Source organism: Vitis riparia, chromosome 5, assembly GCF_004353265.1.
Source record: "Vitis riparia cultivar Riparia Gloire de Montpellier isolate 1030 chromosome 5, EGFV_Vit.rip_1.0, whole genome shotgun sequence".
Taxonomy (NCBI): Eukaryota; Viridiplantae; Streptophyta; class Magnoliopsida; order Vitales; family Vitaceae; genus Vitis; species Vitis riparia.
This window is the reverse complement of record NC_048435.1, coordinates 10,834,867-10,847,253: the sequence shown is the minus strand read 5'-3', so window position 1 is coordinate 10,847,253 and position 12,387 is coordinate 10,834,867. Positions and strand designations below refer to the sequence as shown.

Sequence of the window (12,387 nt, the reverse complement as noted above, 5' to 3'; positions counted from 1 at the left end):
AAAAGTTTATTCCTTGTTCATTTGTTTAAAAAAAAAATATTCTTCTTTCTCCAAAACAAAAAAATAAAATAAATAAAAGGTAGAAAATTCCGAGTTACCTTCTGAAATACCCAAGATCTAGATTGGTTGTTTCACTAACTAATTTTCTCGCCTCAAGTCATGAATGGAACTACAAATATGATAACCATTCTTTTATCACAACACGAGAGCCTTAACCTTCGTTTTCACGGAGAAAACAAGAATAACTTTAAGAGAAAGAACTTTTTGTTTCTTTAGAAGAAAAATTATTCTTTCTTATGTTTTCTAGGGAAAAAAGAAAACGTATTTCTTCACCTTTGTTTTCAGGAAAAAAGAAAACATACTCTTTCTCTCTGTGGTTTTCCATGGAGAGAGAGAATTATGAGTGAGAGTTTTCACAAAGAGAGAGAAGAGAAAAAAATATTTTTTTTAATCTTTTAATAATGGCATTTTTTGGGTAGTTTTAAAATTCCTAGAAACTCCTCCCATATTTTCTCATTTATTGGACGGGTTGGGTCCGCCCATCTGGGCACCTAAACCCAACTCCAATAAAAGTAAATTCCTAAAACACCCATTTAAGCTCCTTTGATGTAAGCACTATATCAAAGTATCTCTTTTAATTCACATAATTATGTTTAATTAATTTGTTTGTTGTGAGAATGGGAGTAATTGGATTAAAGGACATGATTAATGTAACAAAAATAAACAACATGCATTAAATACTAAGCATTAACCCTAAAGCAAGATAATAAATTTAGCAAAATATAGAGCTCTTATGATTACATAGCTTTTTCTTGATATCATAGAATCATAAGTATCAATGCCACCTTAGGTTGGGCATGATCTTATTACTAGGTAGAGACCCTTTCATATTGATCTTCCTATCTTAAAATTCTAAGGCAAGATCAACATATCCTTTTATTTAACCTTTAATTATGTAAGTGGGACCACATTGGTTGATTCAACCACTTTACTTCTAAGTTAAGTGTGTGATTATTATCTTTCATATTAATGTTAGTAAAAAAAAATTCATTGTTGAGGCGGTTGTTCTACTAACATATCTAGTCTTGCCAATTGGAAAGTTCATATCCTTTGATTTCTTAGCCAACTCACTGTTGGGGTGACAATGACACAAAATCAAGGTGGACTTGATAATGAAGGTTGTGGGCTTTGCTAAGGCCTTGCCCACTTTATCTTTTGAGTTAATTAGAGCTTTTTAATTCCTTGGTAATTCCCTTCATAAATAATTATCTTCTATAAAAAAAATTTAAAATTATTGATTTCGTAATTAGAAACACAAGGGAGATAAGAGAATGTAACTTTGAAAATTATAAAATTTTTGTAACAACATTTTATCCTAAATTAATTTGATAAAAAAATTGCTCTCAATTTTTAAAATCAATTTATATAAAATTATCCTTTCTCATACACCACTCCAATTTAATAAATATCTTATCTTGAAATTAATATTTTTATAGAAATTTATTGCTCATTAAATTACTAAGTTTCCAAAACTTTTTAGTAATATCTTATTATGGCCTATCTTGAAAATTTCCAAAATTATTTATTATTCTAATTGAAAATTCTCAAAATAAGAAAATTTCTAAAAATGAAAAAAATAAACTATAGAGAGTATCTTATCCAAAAATTTTTCAGGAATCTTATAAAATAATTTTAAGTAAAAAGATTTTAAAATCCTTCAAAATAATTTTATAATAGGAAAATTTTCTCTCTTTATTTAAATTTTATTTTGATAAAAAGTTCTTTCTTTAGTCACTACTTTTCCAATTTAATAAAAATATCCTTTTGAAATCTAATTTTCAAGGAAATTTATTTCTATCAAAATTACTAAAAATCAAATTTTCATGCACAACATGCCATATATATGTAAGCTTAAGAATAAAAAAAGGAAAATTAAAATAATTCCTCCCCCTTAGGCATTTTGTCACAAATTTTGGTAGCAAAAATATTTAGGCTATGTTTGGTTCTCGGAAAGTACAAAGGAAAGAAAAAAAATGCTAAGGAAAATGATTTTCTCATGTTTGGTTGTCCTATGAAAAATATCAAAGAAAATCAAATATAATTAAAACTAATTAAAAACTTATGTATTTTTAAATTATTTAATCTTTATATTGATGAGTTAAAATAAATAAAATGAGTTTGAAGTAACAAAAAAAATAATTTATCAACTTTTAATCTATTTTTTTATTTTCCTTTACTTTTTCTTTCCTTCTACTTTTCCTTTGTATTTTCTTTCCCTCGTATTTTCCCTCAAATTTTCCGGGAACCAAACATAGCCTAGAATGCAATTTATTCAAAAATTTACCAAAATACCCATGCAACCAAAATTAAGTTAGAGAAATAAAAAAACCTTGTTTTAAAAACTGAACCGATTTGGCCGCTCCAATCGGTTGGACAGGTGGACTTTCTAGTCCAGTCCACCTTGTTAAACTGTTAGACAATTGAATCGGTAACAAGCTACCCGAATCGGTGGTTGAACCGGTGAACCACCTGGACTGGGCGGTTTCACATGAACCGAACGGTTCGATCCCAACTGTTCTTTCATTAAAATGGACCCAATCTAAAACCCAAATTTCCCCTCTTTTGTAATTCCATGAGGCCCAAATAAAAGCCCAATTCAAACACTGTTGGATGGGCTGCACCTTGGTTTCCTGTGCTGCATATGTGTCTTGGGTAAGTTTTGGGTATATAAGGGCCTTTTTTTACTTATCCACATTCGATGTATGCTGAACAAAAGATGTACACCACCACTTGGCTGCATGCATCTTGTTGATTAAAATGGCGAATGAAAAAATATATTTGTTTCTAAAATGATTTATAATATTAAATAAAAATAATATAATATTTTCTAAAATTATAAAATTAGTTAAAATCCGATAATCAGATTTCCTTTCATTTTGAATATTTTCACATTTAAATGCTATACATATTTCATTTAATAAAATTCAAAATATTAATTATTTTTATCTTTTATCAAAGATATAATTAATATTATTGATTATTAATTTATATATATATATTATTTATTTATTATTTATTAATATATAAATTATATATTTATGACGTCATCGGTTTGATAGTTCTTCGACCACTGGTCATCTTTTTTATTCAAAAACCAGTCCGATTCTAAAAACATTGGAAAAAAAAAAAACCTAAAATTATAGAAAAACCTTAAAAAAAAAAAAAAAAAAAACTCATGTTGGAGAAATGATAGATATCGTAATAAGAGTACTCAAAACACCTAAAGGAGCACTCAAGCGCTTAAGTGATTTGTAGCGTTTGAGCGTTACCACTTGGACTACTATGATGAGAGCTTGATTCTCCATTTTTTCAATTTTTTTTTCTCAAAAAACTCAATTTTTTCTATCTGAATGCCCCTGAATGAATCATAAGCTCTAATCCCCTTTTTTAGGTCACCATAGATAGACCAAAGTTGAATTTTTTACAAAGAATACAAACCCTTATGCTCTCAAAATGGAGCTTACAACTCATCCATTAAAAGAAAAATATTTTACGGAGAGATTTAAAATTCTATACTCCTTATGAAGTTTACAACCTAATCGAAAGAGAAAAAAGAAAAAAAAAATCAATATGCATCCATTCATTCATATTAAAAATAAATGTCCATGTATTCACTTTTATGGGCCATGTGATAAATCAACACTCTTAAAATAGAGTTACTGGTGTTGGGAACCCTAGATTACTCCGTTCTCATGCCCTAGATATCATAGGGTGAATGTAAACTATTCTAAGCTTCTCTAAATCTATTATAGTGAAAACATATGATTATAAAAACCATATTAGAATAAAGATATAGATAAAAAGCGTTCATCCTTGGATCTGGATGTTCCCAAATAAATTCCTTACTGTGAAGAACATGTATGGATGTTCCTCATGTTGTTGCCCACGTGCGCATCCCATGCGATTCCTGTGCACAAGGCCTGTGCATGTCTCATGCACACGCCTATGTGCATCCCATGCACTTCTTATGCATGCGACCTATGCACGTCCAAGTGTTGTAAGCCTTCATCCAAGGAGGTCTTGTACACCCAAGATCTTCTACTCGAGAACTCGAACCACAATCTTAATACTCCAAAGTGTGGGTTTTGAAAAAGAGGAGGCTATAACTCTCTCTCTAGGGTTGGAAGACAACTCTCACCACAAGTCATTATGAAACCCTAACCCATAAAGGGGTATTTATAGGATTGTCCATTAGGCTTAAGTGACTTAAGCCCATTAAGGCCTAGGTCACTTAATCTAGCCCAAAACGAGTTCTAATTGATTAATTAATCACATAGGGTCATCTAATTAATCAATTAGCCCAAACCAAAGACCTTGTTCACTATCCCTTATGCAACCTAGTATAATTACCAAAACACTCTTATGCACAAGAATAAACCTAGAGTCAAACCAACCCTCCCTTCAAACCATATCATCATGGTATATAAGCTCAGAGTAAGAACACTAAGGCCCATAGGAGTATTGGCTCCTTTATAATCCAATTTTGAAATTGATTTAACATTCTATTAAAGAGAACGCTCCAGTATCTTATATAAATAACAACAAGACAAAACTTGGGTCTTTGACCTACTATCCACTACATGAAGACTCCCCATGCAGTGAATAATACCAGACAATTAAAACTCAAACTAAACTTTTCAAATTTTGATTTTTAATAAAATTCTGATTACATGAATAGTATCTAAAAAATTCAAATTCAAACTAAACTTTTCAAAATTTGACTTTTAATAAAATTTTAATGAAATAAATAGTACCAAAAAAAAATTAAAACTCAAACTAAACTTTTCAAATTTTGATTTTTAATAAGATTTTAATTACATGAATAATATCAAGAAAATTAAATTAAACCAAAACTTTTCAAACTTTGATTTTTAATAAAACTCTAATGAAATGAATAATAATATCCAGAAAATTAGAACTCAAACAAAACTTTTCAAATTTTGATTTTTAATAAAATTCTAATTTCATGAATAATATCCAAAATTTTAAAACATAAACCAAAATTTTTCAAAATTTGATTTTTAATAAAATTAGATAAATAGTACAAGCATTCAATAGAACTCAAAGCTTAAATAACATGAAACAATATACAAAATCAGAGATACTACACAATAACCAGAAAAATAAGTCCTAACAATTGTCTAAGCACTCAATAAAAATCAAAACTTTATTAACATGAAACAATATACAATAAATATCCTCTAAAAAAGAATTATGATATCCTCTTCCAAAAAACTCATATTCTATTTCAAAAAATTCTCATTCTCCTTAAAAAAAAAATGACGCCATCTTCCAAAATAAAGATTCATATCTCCTATTCCTTTTTGTTAAAAAAAATCTCCTCTCCTTAAAAAAGGAATTGGTGTCATCTTTAAAAAATTTCATATCTTTATTCCTTTTAAATGTTTTCCTTTCTCCTTTTAAAAAAATTGATGTCATCTTCAAAAAAATTCTCATATCTCCCTTTTAAAAAGAAGTCCATAAAACTAGGCATGCCATGAAAAATAATCCTCCTTACACAGGCTGAAAATCCTTAGTTGAAGAGAAGGGTCCTATCTTCCTCCAAGTTCAAAGATTTGAAACTAATAGCCCTGCAAATTGAGCTGGCATACTATAAAACAATGGCATGAGTGAAGCTATTAGAGTTTTGGGCAAGCCCTTTTGGTTACAGAGTGATTTGGACTCTAAAACTCAAGGGCATAAACTATGAGTATATAGAGGAAGACCTTGGTAACAAGAGCCAGTTGCAGTTATACCACAATCCAGTTCACAAGAAGATTCCGGTACTTCTTCATGGTGACAAAGCAGTAGCCGAGTCCCTTGTAATCCTCGAATAATTCGAAGAAACATGGCCGGAGAATGTACTGCTACCGACAAATGCTTATGAGAGAGCCATGGCTCGGTTTTGGATCAATTTTGGAGAATCAAAGGTAAGTTTAACTCACTAATCTTGTTTTTATTATCAATTCTTATGATTTAATTTTCAAATCTTTTGCAAGACTGAAATATATGAAAGCTCTCCATCTAGCTTTCATAACCCATTTCTTAGTTTCAGTCATTTGTGAAAGTATTCAATAATGAATTTCTAATTAGCTATCTGTAAAATTTTATTGAAGTGATCCAAAAATAAGCCATGATACTTTTTAAAATTGAAATCTCCCATTAATACATATGATTAAAATGAAAAGAATTTGTAGACTTTTTAAATCTATTTTTTGTTTTTTGAGAGACGAGCGTATTGTGCAGCCTGAAGCTTATCTTTTCAAGAAGACTTCTTTCAAGAGCTCGTTCTGCTCTGATACCATGATAGAAACTGAACTGAAAAATGTGTTTTTAAATTTCATCTCTTGAATATAATAACAACATCATGGTTTTTATACCAGTTGAATCTACTCTACTATACAGTTGTTCTAACTTCCCTGGGTTGTTGTAACTAACTGGGAGCTAAGTTCTTGATCAGTTTGGTTTGGGAGAGCTGGAGCTTGATTGTATTCTGTTTGGCTATCACACCCTAGCTAGGTTTGGAATTAAGGAATTTGAAGAGGAAAGAGGAATCAAATTGAAATCTCTCATTAGTACCTATGATTAAAATGAAAAGAACTTGTAGACTTTTAAAATCTCTTCCCCCACCCCCCCTATTTTTAATTAATTTAATAACTATACTTTTTATTTATATTTGAGATCACCTTACTCTTGTTTTCAACCATGCATTCAATTCTAAATATACATGTTGCTAATTTCTTCTAGAGTGCCACTTTTTTTCAACTCTTTAAATCTGCTGCTGGGGAAGAGCAAGAGAAGGCCATAAAAGAAACAGTGGAAATACTGAAAATCATTGAAGAGCAAGGCCTTGGGGATAAGAAGTTTTTCGGAGGGGAAGCTATAGGACTGGTGGACATAGCATTTGGTTGGTTGGATTACTGTTTTGAGGGCATAGAAGAAGTCATAGGCACAAAACTGCTGAATCCCACCACATTCCCTCGATTGCATGCATGGATTCAGAGTTTTAAGCAGGTTCAGTGATCAATGAAAATCTTCTTGATCGTCACAAATTGTGGGCACACGTGAAACCCTTTAAGGAGGGTTTAATTCAATAAACCCTTCCAAATTGAATTATGAGGATGGAGACTTTGTACCAAGTTTTCAAAATACTTCCTTTCTTGTTACATAGAAAGCTGTGTGATAAAGCTTTAAAAAATAATACTCTAATTACTCTATTTGTTTTATTATAGAGATAGTGACTTGTGAATGTGTGAGTGTTTAGCAAGGTTGGCAATTTCGGACAAAATTCCTAAGTGTCCCCTAACTTGGCTTTCCAATTCCTCTTCGGACTACTTGACTTTGAAGACTAAGACTTTGCTAAGAAGTCGAGGTATGTAGTCGAGTGTGTGCTGATTGAATGTGAATCAACTCGGTTTTTAATCTTTAAATGTGTTAGAAAGTTGGAAGAAATGGTTTTTGGTGCAAGACTTTCATTTCCCTGTTTTTAGATCGATCAAGGTGCAGGGATGGATCGATCCAACTATTTTTTTTTTAGATCAAATCTCAGCCATTAGATTAAGGGCTTCTTTTTACACTTTAAAAAACAATCTTCTCTCATTTTCTGGGCAAGGATTGCAGAAAATGTGGAGAGAGCATCCACTCCATGTGTTCTTTATTTTCTCATCTTGTTTTCCTAATTTGGGGTTTTTGATTTCAAAGAAAATCCACTCCTCTTAATGTTTTCCAAACTAGTTTTTAATGGATTTTTTTGAGCAATAATGGGTTGATTCATTTCTTCATTCATATCTCAATCTCTCATTCTATTTGGGTTTGTGCAAAAAACCCATTTTCTTCTTGTGTGGATTCAAGAAGAGGCCGAGATTGAGCTTGGTGCGGACTCTAAGTGTGTTCTGAAAGAAGAAGGTGAAAAGCTGAAAGTGAAGATACTGGTCAAGTAGTGCGGGAAGGATTGGTTGGCTTGAGCTAGGTAAAACCTTGTACTCAGTTTTTATTCTCCATAGTAGAGTTTTTCAATCAGTGATAGGCCCGTGGTTTTTGATCTCTTAAGAGGTTTTTCACGTTAAAAATCTGGTGTTCATTGTATCTTTCTCTCACTCTACACTTTGATTTATTTTCTGTTTTTGATATCATTAGTTACTTGCGCATACATGTTGAATGGAAGAAATATGAGGTGATATAAGTGTGAAGATCCATGGAATATCTTTAATAATTTTTTTGTTTATTTTGTTTAATGATATCATGGAGTCAATTAATATGAGTTGAGGAGATGATTGTTCTTTTGATTTATTTTTGAGGAGTGTTGAAGCATTTGCATGTGTTTTGCATTTATAAATTATTGAGAGAGTGTTGATGCATACACTCTTTCTTGTGGATGTTATGCTTTGTTGAAAAGTTGTTGGAAGAGAAGTTTCTTGACATTGAGATAGTCTAAGGTTAGGTAATCTTTGTTGGGATAATTTTTAAATTGTTCTACAACACTTATTCACCCCCTTCCCCTTCTAGGTGTAGTCCATTATTGAGATTCACCTTTCAGAATGTTTTAAGTATTATGTGAGACTACTAATTTTCTTTCTATGATTAATGAATCTAACTTTGATGCGGATATATGATCTAGTAGGGAGCATTCCATGTATGTGAGACTACTAATTAATGTCAAAAAGGAGAAAAACAAAAGAAAAACAAAATTAAAAAAAAAATGCTTTATTATTTTTTTTTTCATATTATCCAAACATGAGAAATAGTGTGGAAAGCATTCTATTTTCCTTGGTTTATTAAACTTTGGTAGTAGCCTACCTTCAAACCAATTTCTTACCAAGATTTAAATTTCTAGAAATGATATGAAATAGTTTCATACAATTTTCCTTGGTTTATTGAGCTTTGGATGGTAGTGTGCCTTCAAGCAAATTTCTTAGAAGGCCTTAGGCAATTGTTATCAAAGTTCAAGACAATCACTAAAAGCAAGAAGATTGGTTATTGAATGTTGAAAGGAGAAAGCAAAAAACAAAATGCAAAAGATAATTATCGAAGACCTTCACTTATAAAATGAGAGAAGCACTAAAAGCAAGAAAATTGGTTGTTTAATGTTGAAAGGAGAAAAGCAAAAAGATAGAATGCAAAAGATAATCATCAAAGATCTTGATTTATAAAATGAGAAAAGCACTAAAAGTAAGAAGATTGGTTGTTGACCGGTGAAAGGACAAAAGCAAACAAAAACAAACAAACAAACAAAATGCAAATAATAGTCATCAAAGACCTTGACTTATAAAATGAGAGAAGCAAATGCAAAGGAAGGAGTCCCCAAAGTCATCCTAGAAATAAAAAATCATTGAGAATGAAGGACAGCTATGCCCACTTCACAAGCATAAAAAAGACATTAAAGATTTTAACTTTGTTGATTTATGGATGTTGTCTCTCATTTCTTGAGGTTTATAATATTTATTTTCAATAACCATTAGTTGGTTTTCTACCACTTCAAATATTTTTTTTATTTTTTATTTTCAAATAGTAGTAGAAACAAAACAATCTTGAAAAGGGAGAGAGTTTCTATAACATCAACAAAGTGATAGGTATATTTACCAATTAAAATAATATCTTTCTTTAGGAAAAAATTTTCAAAGAAACTAACCCTTAACATATAAGTGAATCATTCAAAGGGAGAAAAACAAAGATAGGGAAAAAAAATTCCTTACCTTGACAAATGGAATGAAATCCTTTCAAAAAAGAGAGAGAGAAAAAAAAAAGTCTTATAAAGAGAGGGAAGTCCTACTAACTTCAGCTCATTGATGGCTACTAAGATATAGAAAAATATTGATTAGTTTAATGTATTAGCATATCAATAATCTTAAAATTTCATTCAAACTTCTTTTCATTTGACTATCATTTTGTCATGAATTGAAATGATTTCATAGAATAAATATGCAACTAGTCTTTAATATGTTGTTATTATATACTTCTAATTTTACTAAAAATTTCAAAATTTTCTCCCCTAGAAATTGTTTGCTTAGTATGTTTTATCTTATGAATTAATTTAATTTTTTTTTCTACATTTGCTTTTATCTTTTTTCAGTTCTTTTGGTATTTCTCTTATTAAAATTTTATGTTAATAAATATAGTACAAACAAAATGTGAAAGCACATTGAGGTCTATTAACCTTTTGTAAATGGTCTCTGCCTTGATACAAAATTTTATAACATCGGTTATTTTTTTTATATGAATTTCACTATCTTTCAATGTGAAAGGACATTGAGGTCTATTAACCTTTTGTAAATGGTTTGCCTTTATACAAACTTGTGCAACGTTGGTTATTATTATTATTATTTTATATATATATATATATATATATATATATATATATATATATATATATATATATATATATGAATTTCACAAGGACATTAAGGTCTATTAACCTTTTGTAAATAGTTTGCCTTCATACAAACTTTTGTAGCATTGGCTATATTTTTATATAAATTTCACTATCTCTCAATATAAAAGGACATTGAGGTCTATTGACCTTTTGTAAATAGTTTTGTCTTCATACAAATTTTTATAACATTAGTTATTATTATTATTTTTTTAATGTGAATTTCATTATCTTTCAATGTGAAAGCACATTGAGGTCTATTAACCTTTTGTAAATGATCTCTGCCTTGATATAAATTTTTATAACATCGGTTATTTTTTTTATATGAATTTCATTATCTTTCAATATGAAAGGACATTGAGTTCTATTGACCTTTTGCAAATAACATTATCTTCATAGAAATTTTTGTAGCATTGGTTGTTTTTTTATATGAATTTCACTATCTTCAAATGTGAAAGGACATTGAGGTTTATCAACCTTTTGTAAATAGCCTACTTTTATATGAATTTTTGGAGTAAGATTTAAATTTCTTGGAAGACCTTAGGAAATTACCTACCAATAATTATAAGAAATAGTTCCATAATCAATTATGAAGATACGATCAAGATGAAAGTAGCGGGAACTATTTCTTCTGTCTGTAACATCCGACACGATACAGCAGGTGGATATCTAGGCAATATCTCGGCTAGGAGAGACATCAGTCTCTACGTTGGCTGAAGGGTCTATGAGCAGGTTTTTTAAGTGCTGTGGCTGGCCGATGTGGGATACCACCTCTTACCGTTAAAAAAAGATTTAAACTTTAAGTGCTATGGCTGGTGGATGTGGGATTCCACCCCTTAACTTTAAAAAAGAGATTTAAATCGTTAGTGGAAGGATGGGTTTGAGAACACATGACCTCAGGCATTGCGTGAGCGCAGCACGCCATCGACCTAACTTTGTTAATATTATAATGTAATGCATGGCTTACATATTCAATGTTTATTTATGTATATTATATTAAGATTCTCTTTTATATATATTCATATTATAAATTATGTTACATATGCATAAATTAATATATGTTTATATATATATATATATATATATATATATATATATATAAATAAAATTATTATAAATGAATAAATTTTAATTATCATATGTTTGGTATAATAAATAAATATAAAATAGCTATATATAAATTTATAAATAAAATTATCAATATTTTAAAATAAAAGTATTAATACTTTTATCATAATTTCACTTATGTCATTAAATACATCCAAATTAGATATATTTATATAAAATTTATTTTTAAATTCTAAATATTATTTTTGAATGTTATAAATTATATCATAGATTTCTTTAACAAAACAATATCAAAATGTTTATTATTATTTCTAATATTCAATTTTTGAATTGTTTTAAATATTTCTATGATTTTTTATTAATTTTTATTTCATCGATATTTTGTATTAGAATATCTACTGATATTTCCTTATATATTCTAATATATATGTAAAACCTATATATTGATATATCTATAAAAACTTAATATTTTTCATAAAAAATTTATTAAATAAAGACATTCCATAAATTTAAGTTATAAAAATATCAAAATAAATATTACAAAGAAAATGAACTAAACTAAAGAAGGATGAAGTTGTACAAATATTGGAACTAGAGAGAAAAATAAAGTTACAAAAGATAATGAAATATTACATTTGGGTGTGGACGGAAGGTTTGCCTTTTCTACATGAATCCAACTATTTTTTAATGTGAAAGTCACAGACCTCTATTACATTTTAGTTAGCAGCCTACTTTGACGTGGATTTCCAACAAGAATCTAATAAATCTCTTAGAAAGATGATAGAATTTTCCCATCAGTATCTATAACAAATAATATTATCAAAATACTTAAGTTGACGGAAAAAAATTAAGTATAAATGATTAATTAAAAAGGAAAGCAATATTACTTAGTC

General features: G+C 29.2%; 1 pseudogene; it reads left to right on the top strand.

Annotated features, from left to right (window-relative positions):
* Positions 1-5,681: 5,681 nt before the first annotated feature.
* LOC117915157 lies at positions 5,682-7,157 on the top strand (annotated as a pseudogene).
* The last annotated feature ends 5,230 nt before the right edge of the window (positions 7,158-12,387 follow it).